At 35.7% G+C, this 16471-nt stretch overlaps 1 protein-coding gene across 5 annotated transcripts in view; it reads right to left on the bottom strand.

Moving 5' to 3' along the window:
* Window positions 1-16471, bottom strand: part of DMXL2 (Dmx like 2) — a 178885-nt gene that overhangs the window by 141759 nt on the left and 20655 nt on the right. The gene's annotated exons all lie outside the window — the stretch shown is intronic.

A 16471-nucleotide genomic window follows, 5' to 3' on the forward strand; every position in this document is an offset into this window, starting at 1 on the left:
ATTTTATGATATGTAAGATACATAACTTTTGAATAATTATTATATAATATTTTATCTTAGATTTTGTTGCCATTTTAAGGTACACATTGACACATTTTATGGAAGTTAATATAAGAGTATCAATTGCCAAATAAGAACATTAAAAGTCACATCAAAAAATAAATTCATGGCACCCCAAGCATTATCATTCCACAACTGTGACTAACAGGAAAAGGGTTCTCTTTCAGTTTTTATACACTGCAGTCTTTGTCCCTATAAGTCATAAATCATTCTGTTTAGTTTCTCTACAAAGCTCATCCCTAAAAACCCTAAAGAATAAAACCTCCACCTGAAAAAATTAAATAAAGCACTGAAAACTACAACTGTATACCCAGGATTCAACCCAGCCATAAAAAAAAATCAAGATAAAAATCAGACATGCACTTTCTAACATAATTCCACATGGCTTAAGGAGCTGTTAAACAGAGATGAACACCGAAGGCAGATTACATGCGGTGAGGCAAAAACTATGTCATCAACTGCTCAAGTGATTCCAAGATGTAGCCTGCCTCTATCCCTCACCCCCAACCAGGTATGAGAGAGAAATCAACCCAAAGTGGTAAAAACAAAACAAAAAAAGAAAACCTAATAAATTAAAAATAAAATGATTTACATAAAGTATTGGGTAAGAATAACTCTACAGTCTGAAAAACAAACAACACAGAGCTATTAAAAAATGTCCTCATGCAGCCAGGCATGGTGGTGCATGTCTATAATTCCAGCAACTCAGGAGGCTAAGGCAGGAGAATCCCAAATTCAAAGCCAGCCTCAGCAACTTAGCCAGCCACTGCCTCAAAATAAAAAATAAAAAGGGCTGGTGATGTGGCTTGGGGTTAAGCACCCTTCAGTTCATTCTCCAGTGCCCCCCAAAAAAAAGTCCTTATTCAACATAACTAATGACTAAAACCACATATTTCTTCTATTGTCATACTTATTGGCATCTGTTTTGCAATTTTGGGAATTTTACAATGGTAATAAGGAGCAGATGGGGGTAAATTCTTCTTTTTCTTCCAAACTCTATTTATGATGAAATATTCAAAATAATAATAAAATATTCAAAACAACCTAATTCTCAAATGACAAAGCCTCATTAAAAGCAAAATAAATATAAAATTTATAGGTGGTACCTGTCCCCCTATTTTACAACCTTAAGCAATGTAACCATGTGCTATAAAACAGAGGTCCAAACAGCAGTGCTGACATGTGATAACATCTAAATCAGTGACCTATGCCCTAAACACATCTATGTATGACTGCTAATGAAAAACAAAAATGAGTATAAGGAGCAGGTAGGAGACAAATTCTACTGATTACTAAAACTTCCAACATTACCAAAATTCTGATGTAATTAGTATAAATCATCCTCAACCCATGCACTTATAAATATCAAGAGTTCACTAAAGGAAAAGCAAAGACAGAATTTTAAGCAAAGTAAATAAGAAGAAAATATTCACAAGAGGAAGTGACTGGGCTGGGGTTGTGGCTCAGTGGTAGAATGCTTGCCTAGCACATGTGAAGCACTGGGTTCGAATCCTCAGCACCACATACGAATAAATAAATAAAATAAAGGTGTACATCTACAACTAAAACCAAAAAAATAAAAAATAAAAAGTACTTAAAAAAAAAAGAGGAAGTGACTATCTATATTCTTTTAGACAAGGCAGACTTACTGTACCATGCAGTCAGGAAGCCTAAACTGAAAGGGAATATTAAGAATGAGAAGAAATATTTGTGTCACCATGCTAATCTTTAAATTGCTAAAATAGAAAAAAAATCTTACCTTGAACATTCCACAGTTTCTGAAGTACTAATATTATCTCAGAAAAGTGGAATGATGCAAAAGTATAGTTTGAAATCACACATAAGCATTTTTAATTTTGGTTCTGCCATACTGTTAATATTTAAATTATTTAAATACTGTTAAATTATTTAAGCTCTCTGAGCATTTCCCATGGTAAAGTTCAAGAAATAATATCTATGTTAGGAAAAATGAAAATTAAAGTAGAAAATCTACTCACATAGTGCTAAACATACATCATTCATTTTCAAAACAGAACAATGCACCTAAGTGAGGAACTGGGAATTCAAAACCACAAAATATGGACCCCCGTCAGTCTAATGGGGAGATGACAGGTGAATCACCAATCTCAACTAAATGAAACTGCCATAACAGAGACAGAAAAAAATTACCAAAAGACAAAAGAAATATTCAATAAAAATTCCATCACTTCCTCCTTAATCTTTGCTACATACCTGGAAGGTAGATATTATCATTGTATAAAGATACATTAATTTGCTCAAGATTACACAGTAAATAGAAAGTGTTAAGGCTCAGGTCCTAATAAATTCTTACATCTTTTCCCTACATTGTATATCAAAGAGACATAAAATAGTCCACATAGGAGTGTGCTCAGAGCAGGGGCCTGAAGAATGGGTCCTCTGTTTATAACACACCCAATAGGAATCTGGGGTTTTGAAAGGAGGGGCACAAAAATGGTCTGGTCTACCTATGAACAAATGCCCTACATTTGGGAAAAAAAGAAAATAACCCAAAGGAAGGGAGGAAAAAAAGAAGGAAATATTCCGGATAAATATTAGTATACTTGCTTCTTATGTGGGCCACTGCTGCCAATTTCTACTATAGGTAGATTCACTCTCACTGCTCAGATCCACTCTAACTGCTCAGTCACTAAAAAGGCTTTTGATACTTTTCCATAGATATCCATAACTGCCAGATTTTTTCCATAGGATAGTACCATATGCCTCAGCTGTAGGGAATCCTACTATTTTTCTGATCCTTCAATAATTCTCAAATCTGGCTACCTCAAAACTATCCAGATATCTGAACTTGCGAAAAATTCAGATTGTTTGGTCTCCCTCCCCAGATTTATCATATCGCAATTGTCATAGATGAAAGAATTCGGCAATATCTATCAAAATTTTAAATACCTTTGATCAAACAATTTCCTATATTATACCTGTAAGCATACTTATAAAAGTTTGCCAAAATATATGTAGAAAGATATTAACTGCCCCATTTTTTATTGTTGTAAAAACTAAAAATAATCCACCATCCATCAGTAGGTAAGTTGTTAGATAAATTACTGAAAACCCATGAACTGAAATACTATGCAGCTACTATTGGTCTCAAATCTCCTATCAAATTAGTACTTCCAATCAAAATGGATCAGCTATGTCTGATACTGGTATCCTATGATACCACACCTAGAAAATGTCTACTATTTTACATACCATCTATGGTCAATCACTGCTAGAATGGAACACCTAAACTTTTGCATGCTAACAGCTTGAAAAAGTATAGGGAAGAATATTTTTACCATTTTCAGAAGAATTTGGAATGATGCACAAATAACCCAAGTGAGGAAGAAAAACAGACTCATACACAGTCAGTGGTAAATTGCATGCATTCTATAATTGAGGACCCAGGGGATTTTAATGCTTATCTAGTGTCTGTCTGATACCTACCATACCAAATGGTTTATCAAAGCAAAGACCTTCCTTTGTCCTTATTTACTACTGTAGATCCAGCACCTAGTATATAAACAATTCTCAACAAGTAATTGTGTAATAAAACATGCCAGGCTCAGTAGTACATGCCTATAAGCCTAGCTACTCAGGAGGATGCAGCAGATGACAAGTTCAAGACAGCCTTGGAAACTTACCAAGACCCTATCTCAAAATAAAAAATAAAAAGGACTGGGGATATAGCTCAATGGTAGAGCAACCCTGAACTCAATACCCAGTACTGCAAAAACTAACAATATTAAATCAAGAAAAAAGTCTTCCTAATAATTTCTGGCTCCAAAATAGTAACTAACTAGAACATGAGTCAAAGAACATGGAGATGAAAAAATTTACACTGTCCCATTGCTAATAATTTGGCCAAGATACCCTTATAAGAAAAGAAAAAATTTGACTAATTTTCCAGCTAATAATATCAGGGATGTAGAAGACCCACCAGAAGGGAATCTACCAAAGCCTTCCTTAATAATTTATCATCTACCGAACACCCGACTACCACTGGCAGTCTTCTAGGGTTTTTATGAATATTACAATTATCCTCACAGGACTTCTTTTATAGAGAAACTGAGGTTCAGAAAGGATAAATAATTTGCTCAAGTTCACAAAATGAAGTTTGTTTCATAATAAAGCTCATGCTCATCCCATTGCATCCCTACCTCTACTTGAATAAAATGTCTTATTAGTTCTAGAAGGGTCATGTACTTCTTTGTAGTAGTAATTAATTTACCACATCGTCTAACACAGAGAAGCATTCAATAAAAAACAATAGTTGAGGTGATTTATATGAAGTAGATAATTACTGATAAAATTCCCATTCTCCTTGATTTTAGAGAGATCAAAGTGATTTTGCTCCATTCTTTTTCAGAATCCACTTTTACCAGAGGAATAATTCATAGTAGAGAGGAAAAGATGCTCAGCAGGACTATAAGCAAATATTAAAATGACCCCAGAGAGTAATTACAATGATCCCAAAGAGTATGGATATGGGCTCCTTTATACTAGGTAAATGAAGTATCTATGACTTACTTGGGTATGCACTTATTCTCCACATGCAGGAGACAGACCACAAAGTTATTAAATGGAGGCAGGAAAAAGGCAACAAGCCTGTTTCTTGGGCAATGAAATCCCTTAACCAGGTTCCTCCTCCCTCGGGTTCTTTGTAGAACCAACACTATGTCACAGTACTATATGCCAATGTCCTGCACCGCTAATCATATTGACCTGTAAAATGTCTTATCTCAAAGTTAAGAATATGACTTCACTCCTACACTCATTCCTTTTTCTAAAGGAATCTTCCTTACACAAAGCTGTTGTGTTCCACAGTATACCACAATAATTATACAGGAATTAAAGCCTTGAGTTTATGTTACCAAGGTTCCTTTTGATGTTTTTAGTTGTGATGTCCAAAATTTCATCCGAAGAGCCTTGCCAACAGTTGAGACTGAAAAACAAAATGACCTCCTTCTTTTACCTTAACAAAATGTTTTCAACACTTTATGAAAAAAAGTTAAGTATCATCTTCTAAAGTTATAAAGTTCTCTGAAATGACATGCTAAATTACCATAATAAAGATGTTGCTACCTTCTCTAGAGAGTTTCATGTCATTGTGAAGAATGATTAAGTGCATGTGACTCAGTCTTCTCTACTTTAGTTTTTATATAATTGTCTTGACTGTTATTTTCAGAGAGGAAAACTAACACTCTAATCCCATAAACACTGCTCTGATTTCTCAGATATCCTTTGTATCTCAGATAAATTAAGTGTTAAGAAATAAAAACTAGAATCTTATACCAACATGACCTTCCCTATGAAAATACAGAGTACAAATACAGTCGTGCACCACTTAACAGGGGACACATTCTGAAAAATGTGTTGTTTAGGTAATTTCATCATTATGTGAATATGACAAAGTGCTCTATAAACAAACAAAAGACTAAAGAGAAAGAGGACTGTTTTGTCACTTGGTTGTACAGTTATCTTCTGAAAGTAGTCATAGGAGGTCAATGTTGACCTGTGGAAAAAGCAAAGATAGACCAAAGTTTCCCAAGAGGCCAGGCACAAAGGCACACACCTGAAATCCCATTTACTCAGGAGGCTGAGGAGGAAAAAAAAAAATCACTTGAGCCCAGGAGTTCGAGGCTGACCTGGGCAACACAACAAGATTCTATCTCAAAATAAGAAAAAAATAAATCTCAAGAAAACATCCTTTCTCTCTCTTCATTTTAATTACCTAATTAAAATCCTAAACACTTAGACATTCTCAGAATTAGAAATTAATTTCTAAAAAGGATGAACAGGTTTTCTTAGAGTCACCTACAAAATAAAGAAGTGATTCAAAATGTGTAATTTTAATGTTTTCAATAGTAATATTTTCTTTTTTATCAAGAAAATAACAAATACTAAATTTAAAAACTAAATAGAAAAAATAAGTCACCTTCTTACCCTTGACCACCCTTCCTCCCTCCCAAGGTATAATCACTTGTTACCTCTAGAGTTAACAATGAAGCCTTGCCAAAATATTCAGTAGGTGCAAGTTTATCCATTTATGTTTTAACGTAAATGGAATCATATACAATTCTACAATGGTTTTCCATTTAATTAACAACCCATCTTGAAGAACTTTGCATATCAGCACAAAATTACCTCATTCTCTTTAAGAGTTGCATATTATTTTATTTTGTGACTCTGCCATCTTTTACTACTGCAAAGAATGCTTCAGTAAGCATCTAAGTACATATGATTTTATGCATATGTGTGCAAGTATCCTCAGAATAAATTCTAAAATGTAATTTGCTTGGTCAGTAATTAAGATTGTTAATGCAAACTGCCCTCCAAAATGATTACACTCATTAATTATATAAATTTTTTCTCCACTTCTCACTGACCCTGATCATTACCAAATATTTCACTCCTTTCAATCCAACAAAAATTGGCATGGCCCTGTTGTTTTACTTTGCATTTTTATTAGGAGGAAAGTTAAGCATATTTTCACATATTTATCAGTCACTTGTATCTCTTTCTCTATAAACTGAGTATTCATGCTATTGGTCCACTTGTCTCTTCTTCAAGTTTCTACACCTTATTCTTGTCAACTATTACACACCACCATCACCCCCAAAATAAATAAACCTCCTGCCATTCACTGTAACTTCACCCTACAGTTAGGGAAAAAAGCAAGAGGGTAGCATTTGAAGAAGCTGCTCTTCTTTCCACAAAAGTGAGAACACATTTTACTGATGCTATTTAGTCATTCCAACACTTAAAGTTCACTCAAGAGTACTGAATGAAAAAAAAAAAGAGTACTGAATGAGCAAAAACATAAAATGAAAAAGAAACTCAATACTATGTAAAATATTAGAGAAAAAAATATTAACCTAGGTCAATGATGAGAGAGGTAATGTTGGAAATTATCTAATAATCATTGTGTGGTAACCAAAGGGAACATTTGTTTTAGAAAAAACTCACATCAGGAAATGCAAAATTAAGAGAGTACTTACAAACAGCAGAACAAAGTAAAGCTACACGTGATATGCTGAATGAAACTGAAGACAAAACTTGAATACAAATACATAAAAACAAAAATAGATAGCTAGAAAGAGGATAGAAAAAATAAGAAAAGTCTTGTTTGTGATTAAATAGTATAAGGTAAAATGCTATTTTTTAAATTTCTTTCTAATAATCACCAAAAAGCAGCTATCTTAAAAATAATAATATTCTTGGGCTAGAGGTACAGCTCAGAGGTACAGCATATGCTTACCATGGATGAAGCCCTGGGTTCGATCCCCCCTCAAAAAAGCTTTCTTTAGCTTTCAAAATTTTAAATTTTGAAAGACGATTTTAATATTAGTCAAAAACTAGCTGATTTTGATAATAGTAAAACATAACTATGACAAATGTCTAAATACTAAGTTACTTACCAAAGATTACTTCTATACCAACTGAACAAAGAAAAATGTTTACTTATACTAATAACATCTAAAATCAAACCCTGAAAAGCAAAATATGCAATAATTAACTAATTCATCATAATTAATCATCACAAACCCGTTCTGTCTCTAGCTTGCATGCACTCTCATTAAAAGGTAGGTCTAACAACAGAAACCAGAACTCATCTCTTATAACTATTTTATACGCCAGCATTAAGAACAAACCATTTGATTGGGCATGGTGGTACACATGTAATCCCAGCACTTGGGAGGCTGAGACAGGAGGATCATAAGTTCAAAGCCAGCCTCAGCAATTTAGCAAGACCCTGTCTCAAAAGAAAAAAATAGAAGACTAGGGGACGTGGCTCAGTGGTAGAGTACCACTGGGTTCAATTCACAGTACAGGAGGGAAAAAAAAAAAAAAAAATCTCAAAGTACTATCAAAAACTTCTAATGGAAATCACAATAATATGGGTAAATACACCAGCCTCAGGATCAGGGGCATGTAAAACCTTGAAGTCACCTTTTGGCCTCAGAATTTGCTCTATCAATTTTTGGGTATGTAACAGTTTGTCTCATAAAAAACAATAAAGCAAGCCGGATACAGTGGCACACACCTGTAATCCCAGCAGTTCAGGAGGCTGAGGCAGGAGGATATTGAATTCAAAACCAGTCTCAGCAACTCAGTGAGACTAACAGAATATTTAAAAAGGGGCTGGAAGTGTAACTCAGTGGTTAAGCAAGCAAAATATCACTGTACCACCTTTTTTTTTTTTTTTTTTTTTTTTTTTTTGGTGCTGGGGATTGAACCCTGGGCCTTCTACACTATACCAACTGAGCTATCCCCCCAGCCCTAAAATACCACTTTTTAAAATGACTACTTTCAAAGAAACATTGACTTCTTTTGATATTAAATTTACAAATAAGATACTTCATGATCAAATATTGATTCTAAATTTGTTCTTAAAACATTTTACATATGAGTTTTAAAGTTAAAAGCATATAATACCTAGTAATTTTAATATGTAATATATACCAGAAATTTCCAGAAAACCAATTAACCTAAATGCTGATATTTTGAGGGAGACAGTTCTACCAGTGTTTTTAAATATTTTGCTCAAATAACATGATTGTATTATTAAACTGTAATTATCTTCCAATATCTTTAATATGATGGTAAGAGTACATTACTAAGAATCTAGATGTGCTAACACCAACTATAACAATGAGCAAATCACAATCACTCTATAAATGTCTGCTTCACAAGTCAAATGAAATATTTTGACTGGATCACTTCTGAGATCCTTTAACACTTAGAAACTATAATTCAAATGTGATTGAAAAATCTCCAAAAAGCCAGGCATGGTGACATACACCTGTCATCCCAAATACTAGGAGGTATGAGCAGGAGGATTGCAAACTTCAGGCCAGCCTTGGCAAGTTAGTGAGACCCTGCCTCAAAATAAAAAATAAAAAGGATTAGGAAGGTAGCTCAGTGGTAAAGTGCCCCTGGGTTCAGTCCCTAGTACCATGAAAAAAAAAATTAAATAATACAGTGCATACTATTTTACTGAGCCCCAGGAAGGTGGGCACATTTTGTTCTTTATCTTATGACTTTTCCCTTGCTGGCAAGATGAGAAGATGGTCCAGAATAATGACCAGTGGCTAAGAGCCTGCTGGAAAAGACGAGCTAAGCCAATTAAAAGCCACCTTAGAGAATTTAAAACAAAAGAGTTGAGCTGAAAATACATATTCAGGAATAAGACAGCCATTAAGAACCACATAGGATTTGAAGCTGAATCCTTTCATCTGAGAAGTGAATGGATCAGATGCCTGAAGACAAGAAAGAAACCATGAGAAAAGAAATTTGTAAAAACCCTGAGAAGGCAGTTGATTCTATCAGCTTTCTAATCATTCTGAAGCTCAACTGCCCTTCTTTGATAGTTCACTGGATACTGAGACAATTAACCTTGCTTTTACTTCAATATATCTGTCTCCTGTCCTGAAGAGACCCCAAACAGATGAAACATTGGCAATATTCAAAATGCAACTTTAAAGAAATATAGAATTGGCCAGGACATTAGGAATTAGAATACAGTAAGAATGCTAGAATAAAATGATAGCAAAATAGGATGTATAATAGTGATATAGGAGCTCAGAATGTGTACCTAGAGAGTAGGCTTTTGAGCACTAGATAACTAAATGTACTTTTGTAAAGCTTTAATAAAGAATAGTAAAAGGTATATTGAAGACAAAAATAAACAGAGGTGCTGATTTTCCAAAGCAGGAAAAAAAAAAAAAGAATAGTGAAAGGTAATGAGCAAGAGCATAACACACCTATCACTCTCATGCTATTGCAATATAAAACCACACAACTTTTCCGGAAAGCAATTTGAAAATATGAATTAAGAGACTGTGAATAAATTTAAGTACTTTGATTCAGTATGTTTATTTCTAGGACTCTATCCTAAGAAAACATTGGACATGCAAACAAAGTTATAATTAGTACTAAGATATGTATTACAGCATTATATAAAAGTAATAAAAAGTGGGAATGACCTAAACATTCCATAATAGAAAATCATGCATTATCATATCAAGTATACTGGCCTATCTTTCCCACAGGCAAAACTGCCCCATCATCATCCTTCAAAAGGGGAACCTTATAGACCACATGACCAATACCCATAGCACACAACTTATTGGACCATGGATAGACACATGATTCCAAAGGACAAGAATTTAACAAAAACTATAGGCTGGGCAGCAAACTATACTGTGGCGTGGCGTGGCTTACAAAAAGTGAACCGAGTCAAATTCCTTTTTCCAGACGTTTGACTAGGAAATAGTAAGACATGTAACAGATAATAACAGAAACTAAACCAAAAACACTTTATATGCAGAGGCCAGGGCAGTCACTGGTTGCCGTGTAAGTCAGTTTTAACAGATATACAGAAACAGAAGCGGAAACACTGTAAGAGATCACATAGCCCAGAGTCACCAGTTCAAGAGCTGACAAGTTCCTGGTAACTGAAGCTCTGGTATATAACAACTAGTGTTACAAGATTCCTGAAAGATTTGTCTTCTACTCCCTTCTTCAACCTTATAATAAATACCCCATTACTAAGGTAATTTGCCTTGAGTAGTTCCATTTTAATTCAGTTTTTGTTTTTGTTTTGTACTAGGGATTGAACCCAGAGGCACTTCAGCACTGAGCTACATCCCTACCCCTTTTTATTTTTTATTTTGAAAAAGGGTCTCTGATCACATCAATGTTCATAGCAACTCAATTCACAATAGCTAAGCTATTAAACCAACCTAGGTACTCTCCAACAGATGAATAGATAAAGAAAATGTGGTACATATACACAATGGAATATTACTCGGCCATAAAGAAGAATGAAATTATGGCATTTGCTGGTAAATGGATGAAACTGGAGGCTATCATGCTAAGTGAAATGAGCCAATCCCCCAAAAAAAACAAACGTCAAATGTTCTCTCTGATATGCGTTTGCTGACTCACAATGGGGGGACATGTTCATCAGATTGGAGGGGTAGGGGGGATGAGAATGGGAAAGACAGTAGAATGAATCAGACATAACTTTCCTATGTTCATATATGCATACACAACCAGTGTAATGCCACATCATGTACAACCACAAGAATGTGAAGTTATACTCCATCTATGTATGTCAAAATACATTGCACTGTTGTGTATAACTAAAAAGAACAACTTTAAAAAAAAAAAAAGTCTCACTAATTTGCCCAGACTGGTCTGGAACTTGTGATCCCAATACCTCAAAGAATTGCCAGGCTCAGCAATTCTCCCAAATAGCTAGAATTACAGGTATGTGCCACCACATCAGAATTAATAATATTTTTTGACAAAGTTCTTATTTTAAAGCAGTACGTTTTATCACTAATGTCTTCTTTCTCTTATGGTATAACTTTTTTACTTTTAATTTTTAATTGACATAATCTCAAGTTTACGAAAAGTAGTAAGAGTAGTTACAGCTATTTCTTGATTGCTCACTGTCAGGCACCTATCATCTGCTATTTACCTGCCTCTCGCCTGTCCATCGCCTGCCTTACACCTATCCATCACCCAACGCACGAAATTCACCTCCCGAATGTCCCACAACAGTCAGCAAACTAATCGCCGACCGCCAGTGGAGCACCAGCTGCCTGCTGTTGCCTGGAAGTTCTCCGTCACAGTACCTGCAGATTTGATTACACATGGCTGCCGCCATTTTGAGACAACAGCCAGGCCCCGAAGGACCCTTGGCCGGACTGACTGAGCCCCATCTCCAGGATCCCTCAACCCAACCGATCACTCCCTGCCTCCGGGGCCCTCACATCGACTAACTGCTCCCTGCCGCCAGGACCCCCAGATCAAGAGACTGCACCCTATCACTGGGACCCCAGACTGACTGATTGCAACCAGCCTCCAGGATCCCACAACCACACCAAACACACCAGACCTCCAGAACCCCTTCCTTACAAACCGCATCCCACCTCCAGGACCTCCTGCTGACCACAGCCACACCCTGAGCTCCAGCACCCCATATGCCAACACATTTCAAAGCCGGAGCGGCCATCTTGGATAATCCTGGAAACCATAGCTCCGATATTTAGGTGGGGCAAATCCCATCCTGAGACGCCTGCTGGAGACTTGAAGCTCATTGTCAGGTACCTCTCATGCATCAGGCTACTGAACACTGGGAGGTTTCATTACTATATGACTGTTATACTGTAGATTTTCTTTTTTCTCCTTATAGAAAAAATTTAAGGTTTTATTTCTTTACATTTCTTGCTCTCTTTTCCTTTTGTTTACCTGTTCCCTCAGAGTCTTTTTCTCCCTTTTTTGCATGCTAACATCCAATTTCTTTTGATTACACTCTCACCCTTTCTATTATCTAGAACTTGTGTATATTCTTTTCTTATCCCATTAACAGCCACATTCTACATCCCTCTGCATCTTCTTTGTCCTCCATTTGAAACTGCAGACGTTATTGCAAATCTGTTTGTTTTACTGAAGATAATATTTGAACTAGCTTTGTTTATTATGACAATTTTCTTATTGTCCTCATAGGGGCTATTTGGTCTAGGATTGCATAGTGTCTGAATTGGGCACGGCTAATACTGATCTCCCCTTAAAGAAAAGGTTTTGGAAACCTATAGGGCCACTATTAGCCTATAGGGGGAAATCTGCAATACCCCAGATCTGCATTGCTAGAGGGGAAGATACATGAACAACATGAAAAAACAAGGGAAGAAAATGATCCAAACAAACCTAGATTCTATATTAATAGAATCCAATGACAGTATGTTAGAAGAAATGTCAGAAAAGGACTTCAGATTATACATGATTAAGATGATTCCCGAAGCAAAGGATGAGATAAGAGAGCAAATGCAGGCAATGAATGATAATACCAATAAGCGGAAAGAGCAACTGCAGGAAGCAAAAGATCATTTCAACAAAGAGAGATTCTCAAAAAAACCAAAGAGAAATCCTTGAAATGAAGGAAACAATAAACCAAATAAAAAACTCAATGGAAAGCATCACCAACAGACTAGACCACTTGGAAGACAGAAGAACCTCAGACAATGAAGACAAAATATTTAATCTCAAAAATGATGGTGCCCAAACAGAGAAGATGGTACAAAATCATGAACAGAATCTCCAAGAACTATGGGACATCATGAAAAGACCACATTTAAGAATTATTGGCATTGAGGACGGCACAGAGATACAAACCAAAGGAATGAACAACCTATTCAATGAAATAATATCAGAAAATTTCCCAAACCTGAAGAATGAAATGGAAATCAAATACAAGAGGCTTACAGAACACCAAATGCACAAAATCACAACAGATCCACATCAAGGCACATTATAATGAAAATGCCTAACATTCAAAATAAAGATAGGATTTTGAAGGCCGCAAGAGAAAAGCATTAGATTACATATAGAGGGAGACCTATACGGATAGCAGCCGACTTCTCAACCCAGACTCTAAAAGCTAGAAGGGCCTGGAACAACGTATTTCAAGCTCTGAAAGAACGTGGTTGCCAAGAATCCTATACCTGGCAAAACTAACCTTCAGATTTGAAGATGAAATAAAATCCTTCCACGATAAACAAAAGTTAAAAAGAATTTACAAATAGAAAGCCTGCACTACAGACTGTTTTCAACAAAATATTCCATGAGGAGGAAATGAAAAACAACAATGGAGGTCAGCAAAGGGAGGAACTACCTTAGAGAAAAACCACTCAAAGGAGAAACCAAGCCAACTTAAAAACCAAAAATAAGCCAAATGACTGGGAATACAAATCATATCTCAATAATAACCCTGAACGTTAATGGCCTAAATTCATCAATCAAAAGACATAGACTGGAAGAATGGATTAAAAAGAAACACCCAATAATATGCTGCCTGCAAGAGACTCATCTCATAGAAAAAGACATCCACAGACTAAAGGTGAAAGGATGGGAAAAAACCTACCACGCACATGGACCCAGTAAAAAAGCGGGGGTTTCCATCCTTATATCAGATAAAGTGGACTTCAAGCCAAAGTTAGTCAGAAGGGATAAAGAAGGACATTTCATACTGCTTAAGGGAACCATAAATCAGGAAGACATAACGATAGTAAATATTTATGCCCCAAACAATGGTGCATCCCTGTACTTCAAACAAATCCTTCTCAATTTCAGGAATCACATACACCACAACACAATAATTTTGGGTGACTTTAATGCACCGCTGTCACCACTACATAGATCTTCCAAACAAAATCCAACCAAAGAAACCATAGAACTCAATAACAAAATCAATAACCTAGACTTAATAGACATATATAGAACATTCCAACCATCAACGAGCGGATTCACTTTATTCTCAGCAGCACATGGAACCTTCTTGAAAACAGACCATATGTTATGCCACAAAGCAGCCCTTAGGAAATGCAAAAAAATAGAGATACTGCCTTGTGTTCTATCAGATCATAATGGACTGAGAGTAGAAATCAATGCCAAAATAAAAAACAGAAATTACTCCAACACCTGGAAAATAAATAATATGCTATTGAATGAAACATGGATAACAAAAAACATCAGGGAGAAGATAAAAAAATTCTTAGAGGTCAATGAGAACGACGATACAACACATCAAAATCTCTGGGACACAATGAAAGCAGTACTAAGAGGAAAATTCATTGCATGGAGCACATTCCAGAAAAGAATGAAAAATCTACAACTAAATGACCTAACATTACAGCTCAAAGCCCTAGAAAAAGAACAGAATAACAGCACAAGTAGTAGAAGACAGGAAATAATTAAAATCAGAGCTGAAATCAATGAAATTGAAACAAAAGATACAATTCAAAAAATTGACAAAACAAAAAGTTGGTTCTTTGAGAAAGTAAACAAAATAGATAAACCCTTAGCCACACTAACAAAGAGAAGGAGGGAGAAAATTCAAATTACTAAAACTCGTGATGAAAAAGGAAATATCACGACAGACACCACTGAGATATAGAACATAATGAGAAGCTATTTTGAAAATCTGTATTCCAACAAAATAGAATCTACTGAAGACATTGACAAATTTCTAGAGACATATGCTCCTCCCAAACTGAACCAGGAGGACATACACAATTCAAACAGATCAATATCAAGCAATGAAATAGAAGAAGCCATTAAAAATCTACCATCCAAGAAAAGCCCAGGACCAGACAGATTCTCAGCTGAGTTCTACAAGACCTTCAAAGAAGAACTCATTCCAATACTTCTCAAAGTATTCCAGGAAATAGAAAAGGAGGGTACCCTACCGAACTCATTCTATGAAGCTAATATCACCCTCATACCCAAACCAGGCAAAGACACATCAAGGAAAGAAAATTTTAGACCAATATCCTTGATGAATATAGATGCGAAGATCCTTAACAAAATATTGGCAAACTGTATCCAAAAGGATATTAAGAAAATCGTGCACCACAATCAAGTGGGGCTCATCCCTGGAATGCAAGGATAGTTTAACATCTGTAAATCAATAAACGTAATCCATCATGTCAATAGACTTAAGGATAAGAATCATGTGGCTATTTCAATTGACACAGAAAAAGCGTTCGACAAAATGCAACACCCCTTCATGCTCAAAACACTAGAAAAAACGGGGATAGTAGGAACATACCTGAACATTGTAAAGGCTATTTATGCTAAGCCCATGGCCAACATCATTCTTAATGGAGAAAAACTGAAACCATTCCCTTTAAAAATGGGAACAAGACAGGGATGTCCTCTTTCACCACTTCTATTCAACATTGTCCTCGGAACTCTAGCAAGAGCAATTAGGCAGACCAAAGAAATTAAAGGGATATGAATAGGAAAAGAGGAACTTAAGCTGTCACTATTGCTGATGACATGATTCTATATTTAGAGGATCCAAAACACTCCTCCAGAGAACTTCTAGACCTCATCAATGAATTCAGCAAAATAGCAGGCTATAAAATCAACACACATAAATCTAAAGCATTTTTATATGCAAGCAACGAAACAGTTCAAAGGAAAATGAGGAAAACAACTCCATTTGCAATAGCCTCAAAACTTGGGAATCAATCTAACCAAAGAGGTAAAAGATCTCTACAATGAAAACTACAAAACACTGAAGAAAGAAATTGAGGACAACCTTAGAAGATGGAAAGCTCTCCCATGTTCTTGGATAGGCAGAATTAATATTGTCAAAATGGCCATACTACCAAAAGTGCTATCCAGAGTCAAGGCAATTCCAATTAAAATCCCAATGATGTACCTTACAGAAATAGAGCAAGCAATCGTGAAATTCATCTGGAAGAATAAGAAACCCAGAATAGCTAAAGCAATCCTCAGTAGAAAGAGCAAAGCAGGGGGTATCGCAATATCAGATCTTCGACTCTATTACAAAGCAATAGTAACAAAAACAGCA

This window comes from Sciurus vulgaris (assembly GCF_902686455.1).
Source record: "Sciurus vulgaris genome assembly, chromosome: 2".
In the NCBI taxonomy this organism is placed as follows: Eukaryota; Metazoa; Chordata; class Mammalia; order Rodentia; family Sciuridae; genus Sciurus; species Sciurus vulgaris.